A 6,000-nucleotide genomic window follows, 5' to 3' on the forward strand; every position below is an offset into this window, starting at 1 on the left:
TGTAGTCAGGCTCCTCTTCCATTTTCACAAATGTGTCTTGAAATATTCATGAGTTTCTCTGTTTCATCTGCTGCCTTCTCTATATTCAGGCCACCTTAACTCCCATTCTAAAGAGGAAATCACAGAGCACAGGCCAGTCTCCACATGCACACTTGTGCTCTCTCCTTCACTGGGTAGGCAGCCATCCTACTGCCCAATGCCAGTCATTCTGCCTCTCCTTAGTACCTGCCCCTCATCATCTGCTCCTTCATTTTTATCCCTAATCTCAGATTTCTTCCTTGCTGATCAAAATCATTCCAAACTTAAACATATCTCCATTCAAGTGACAATTCTATTTGTTTACTGTCTTACCTATCTTTCCTTTTATACCAATTTTTAATGTTTATCTCTTACCCTTTTCTGCCACTTTAAACCAGATTAGTAAAACTTGGTTTATATTCCATCATTCGATTGAGCTTGCTCTTGAAATAGTCATGAACAGCCTCTTGGTTGAATGAGTGAGCACCTTTCAGTCTTTACCTGCTGCATTCAGTAGTCTGTGATCTATTCAGTTACTTTTCGGATATCTTTTGGTTTTGCATTCTTACTTAGCATATTTTGTAAGGGACCCCCAACCAACCACATGGCTGTTCTCAGGTAAGAGACAGTTTCTGGGGTCATTCTGTTTCTTTAGACATTCATCTTCACCTGGGTTCCAGGTAAATAGAAGTGGGGAGGGGGGATTCACAGCAGGTGTGGGGGAAAAGACAGATTTTAATTTATTTTATCTGCCTATAATTCATTTTTATTGCCTCTTATTAATCTTTTGATATCACATACTTATTTTTAGGATTTATTTCATTTTTATAGTATTTATAAATTTCTTCTCTTTTGAGAATTCTTTCTATTTTCTCCCTTCTTCCAAGCCTCAAAGAAGAAAGTTTTTATTTATTTATTTTTTTCCAAGATTTCTCCTGTATAATTTTCCTGCTGCAGGCTGCTGTAGTAGGCAGAAGCAGCACGGATGAGTCTCTCTCAGCACAGCTCTGTGAGAGCAATGAAGAGCTGGCAATGACCCCGTGTGCTGAGAGTAAAGGGAGTTTAAGTATTGCTCTTTCCTCTCCAACTGCTCTTGCTGAGCCTTCTGATCCCTGGGGAAGATTGTGTTCCAGGCTGCTAGTTCATCATGTCAGCCATTTACCTGCAATCGTCTTCCATCCTTTCTAGCCCTTTTAGTGGGAAAGAGGCTGCTGATTAACAAGTAGCAGGAGAAAGGGAGCAGTGTAGTATGGAGGTTGTCTCTAGAGTCAGTCAGCCCTGACGTGTCCTAGCAGAGTGACATTGGGCTCTTGAAGCTGGACATTCTTCAACTGTGGAATGGGCATAGTAGTGTCTTGTGAGTCACTGAAGGATGGAATGAGGTAACTGCAAAACTCTAGCTGAGGGTATTCTAGACATGAGGTCAAGTAAATACTCTGAGTAATTCAAGGTAATAGCTACTCAGGACTGCGAGAGTTAAAGTGTTGATGGTATCTGGGCAGTGAATGACGTGAGAGCTATCCAGTGGGGCAGGAAGATAAGGACCTACCAGGTGATTGAACAAGATCTGAGCCTTTTCCATTTCTCCTTCCACATGTGATGAGACAGTCTGACAAAGACTAGATTGAAGTCTGATGTAGGGGCTGAAGAGATGGCTCTGGTTCAGAGTACTTGCTGCTCTTATAGTGGACCTGCGTGTTTTTGCCAGCAGTGACATAGCCTCTCACAATCCCTTGTAACTCCATCTTCAGGAGAATCTGATACGTTCTTCTGACATCTGTGGGCACCATGCATAAACATGGTGCACATAGGTATATACAGGTACTCACACATACAAATAGAATTAGTGTAAACTAAACCTAAAATTTCACACAGCATGACTTCAAAACTATAGGGCACAAACCATTGCAACCAGTAAGATATGCCTGAACCCTTGATCTGACGTATGGGGCCATTCTCATTCAGACCTCCTCAAGCAGTGGAGCTCTGGGTAATGTCACATCTCCAGTTTGGATTCTATGCCTATAACCTAGAGATAATAAACAGCAATAGCACCCATCTTTGTGGGTTGTCAGACAAATGTTTCTTAGACTTCCATTGCTGCAGTGAACATTAACAGAAGCAACACAGCTTTTGATTTTTTCCTCATGAGGGAAACTTAAAGATGTCATTTGAGCTGGGCCTTGTGGACTCTGGCACAGTGTTCTAGGAGTGTCAGTTGCTCCAGCATAGCTAGGAAATGGCAGTGTGGTGGATTTGTGGAGACTGGTAAAGAGTGACACAAGGGACAGGGCAGTTATGGGATGGGGATGAATGATGTGAAAGGCACAAAGAATAAATGAAAAGGAAGAAGAGGAACATGAGTGAAGATGCATGTTTTCATCAGACCGTGGAAAAGCCAGGTTGTGGGAGACTTTGTGTATAGGACACCTGTGTTTGAGTAGCATGTAAAGATGGTAAGGGGAGAAGAATATTATGAACAAGGTAACATTCTAGAAGTTTAACTCACTCTCCTGTGCAGGGCACATTTCAGAAGTTGACCTCAAAGCTACTGACGGCTGACACGGGGTTGTGAGGAAAGGAAAACGCAGGAAGTGTGAGCTGTGGCTCTGTGGCCAACACAGCTTTGAAGGCGCAGGCATCTCTGGTTTCAGACCTGCTACCTGTCAGCTTCATGGCCTTGTCAAGTACTTAAACCACTTACCTCTGAGCCTCAGCTCCTTGTCCCCACAGGAGGCAGCTGAGTTTCAGGGACAGTGAGGAGGTGTGGGTCAGATGCCTGTCACTGTGCTTCAGTTTAGTCCCTGCCATGCTAGCTCTGCTTATTCCCTGGAGACTGACTGGGTGTTTGGCTGAGGCAGAGGATCATGGAGAAATCATCTTACACTTTCAAGACTGGTTTAATTGGTGATGCAGAGAGAAGGAAGTCACCAGGAAGAATTGGTTTGAGGAAGAGATTCTATATTCTATTTTAGGCACACTGAATTTGAGACCCTGACAGGAGAGGCAAGGGGAATGTGCTGGCTCCCAGGGGTAAATTATGTATGAGCCACACTTGACTAGACTGATAGTTTTCAGGAGGTCCCATTTATTTATTGTTGCTCTCAGTGTCTATGCTACTGGTATTATGCTTAGGAAGTGTCCCATACATTGAAGGCTATTTCCCACTTTTTCTTCTATTAGGTTCAGTGTGATTTGCTTTATGTTGTTGTCTTTGATCCATTTGGACTTGAGTTGTGCATGGTGATAGATATGGATCTATTTGCATTCTTCTACATGTTGATATCCAGTTATGCCAGCATCATATGTTGAATATGCTTTCTTTTTTCCAATGTATACTTTTAGCTTCTTTGTTAAAAATCAGGTGTTCATAGTGTGTGGATTAATATCAGTCTTCAATTCAATTCCATTGGTTCACCTATCAGTTTTTATGTGAATACCAAGCTGTTTTCATTACTATTATAGAGCTAGATGTCAGCTCTGGTGTTGCCTCTGGAAGTTCCTTTCTTGTACAGGATTGTTTTGGCTCTCCTGTGGTGTTTTCTTTTCCTGTATAAAGTTGAACATCTTTCTTTCAAGTTCTGTGAAGAATTGTGTTGGAATTTTAATGGGTATTGCATTGAAGCTGTAGATGGCTTTTTTGGTAGCATTGTCATTTTTATTATGTTAATCCTACCTATACAAGATCATGGGAGAGCTTTCCACTTTCTGATGTCTTCAGTTTCTTTCTTCTAAGACTAAGTTCTTGTTGTACAGGTTTTTCCCTTCTTTGATTAGTAGTACCCCAAGATAGTTTATGTTATTTGTGGCTGTTGTGAAGGGTGATGCTTCTGATTTCTTTCTCAGCCCTTTTATCATTTGTGTATAGTAGGGCTACTGATTTTTTTTAGTTGATCCTGTAGTCTGCCACATTACTGGTGGTATTCATCAGCTATAGGAGTTCCTTGGTAGAATTTTTGGAGTCACTTAAGTATACTATCATATCATCTGCAAATAGTGAAAGTTTGAGTTCTTCCTTTCCAATTTGTACCTTCTTGATCTTTTGTTGTCTTATTACTCTATCTAGAACTTCAAGTACAATATTGAATAGATATGGAGAAAGTGAACAGCTTTGTCTTGTGCCTGATTTTAGTGGATTCGCTTTGAGTTTCTCTCCTTTTAGTTTGATGTTGGCTGTTGATGTTGATGTTGGTCAATAGGTGGGTGTGTGGGGGCATAGACTGCCGAACCATCTTCTAGTTAATGAAAAGTTCTACAGAGCAGGCTCACAGGATAGAGGCCCTCAAGGATGCCATCTTATGTTAAATAATTTCCTATCCTGAGCCAGAAGGGGAACAGGCTGTGAGAAGGAGACCTGAGAAAGCAGGGGATCCTTAACTCTTTATAAGTAATGCCTGTTGTGCACAAGTGTAGACAAATGCTGTGATCTGACATAAAGACAGAGGAAAGGTGTTTGGGGGGATTTCTGACTTCAGAGTGTGAAAGAAAGAATGGGCACCAAATGAGCGTTGTTCAGAACAGCCTTTGGATTTTGTTAGAGTTGAGGCCTTCCTATCTTGGGTAGAGGTTGAGTCTTTGCCTGATAAATACTATTGAATTATTAAAGGGTGGGGATAGATTTGGGGGCTTTTTCCTGAGCCTACTGGCAAGAGGAAAGACTATCCTAGCACTCCAGTAGCAGTGCATTGAGAACGGGTGAAGTGGGTGACGGATGAGCCGTGGGCAGAGCTTCATCACTGCATTTCTCTGAGAGTGTCTGTGGAGAGCAGGTGGAGAGCTGGAGGGAACCACGCCAGCTGAGAGGCAGGGTATTGCAGTTCCAGAGCCAGGATTCCAGTCACTTTCTAACAGTGTGCATGTCCCCAGCCCAGATGTTTCTCCAAACTAGGTCAATGAGTCATGGTCTAGGAGCTCAAAGGAATTAGAAAACGGCTTAAGTGCACATCCAGAATCTTGTGGGGCCTGGAGACTGAGATTGGGTCTCAGTCATTCTCTTTATATTTCATTACCAAGATGAAAATCACTGCTGTAGAACTCTGTGACTAGTGGAGTGGTGTCATACATTTGATTGATGGGGGCTGGGCTCTGTGGAGGGAGATTGTAATCCATGGGCTGGATCTTTTCTAAAGAACTCTTTCAACCTTAAAATTGCAGAATTCTAGGAAATGGGCTTGGGCGTGGACACCTTTAGACAAAAGCATTGATTTGTTGTGGTTGCAAATATTTATTGTTTGCCTTTTTGTGCTTTCTCAGAGAAACAAAGATGATAAAGCAGGGATTGCAGACCTAAATAAACATTGCTGCCAGTATTCAGGAATCCTTGCTTTGAGAGTGAGCAAATTCAAAATTCTGGGCTGAATCACAAATCTCAGTAAGTGGGTTCACACATTTGGCAAAGACTTGTTGGGAGTGTTTAGTTTATTGTTGAACATCCTCTGTTGTGGGAGCTGCGGGCCTGCTTTTCATCCCACCCGGCTCCCACACAGCTAGCTTTACACCAGAAATAACAACACACAAACTGTATTCTTTTAAACACTGCTTGGCCCTTTAACTCTAGCCCTTACAGGCTAATTCTCATATCCGGATCAACCCATCTCTAATAATCTGTATAGCATCAGTCTTACCGGGAAAGATTCAGTATGTCTGACCTGGCAGCTTGCTTCATGGCGTCTGCCTGGGAGAGGGGAGCATGGCCTCTGAGCTCACTTCCTCTTCCTCCCAGCATTCTGTTCGGTTACTCCACCCACCTATGTTTTAACCTATCAGGGCCAAGCAGTTTCTTTATTACTTAACCAATGAAATCAATAGATTGATATATGACACTCCCACATCAATCCTCCTGCTGGATTCTTCCTCGTTCCTCTGTGTGTAGCTGTTGTGTTAAATTCATTGTGTTCTATGAACTTTTTTCCAAATCTCTTCTCTCTCTTCTGTTTTAGCAAATAATTGTTAGCTTGTTTTTTGTTTTTTTGAGACAGGGTT

General features: G+C 42.2%; 1 protein-coding gene across 1 annotated transcript in view; it reads left to right on the forward strand.

Annotated features, from left to right (window-relative positions):
* Agk (acylglycerol kinase) overlaps positions 1 to 6,000 on the forward strand; it is an 87,438-nt gene that overhangs the window by 9,645 nt on the left and 71,793 nt on the right. The gene's annotated exons all lie outside the window — the stretch shown is intronic.

This window comes from Alexandromys fortis, unplaced genomic scaffold (genome assembly GCF_014885135.2).
Source record: "Alexandromys fortis isolate MF-2015 unplaced genomic scaffold, M_Fortis_MF-2015_v1.1 scaffold_57, whole genome shotgun sequence".
Classification (NCBI taxonomy): domain Eukaryota; kingdom Metazoa; phylum Chordata; class Mammalia; order Rodentia; family Cricetidae; genus Alexandromys; species Alexandromys fortis.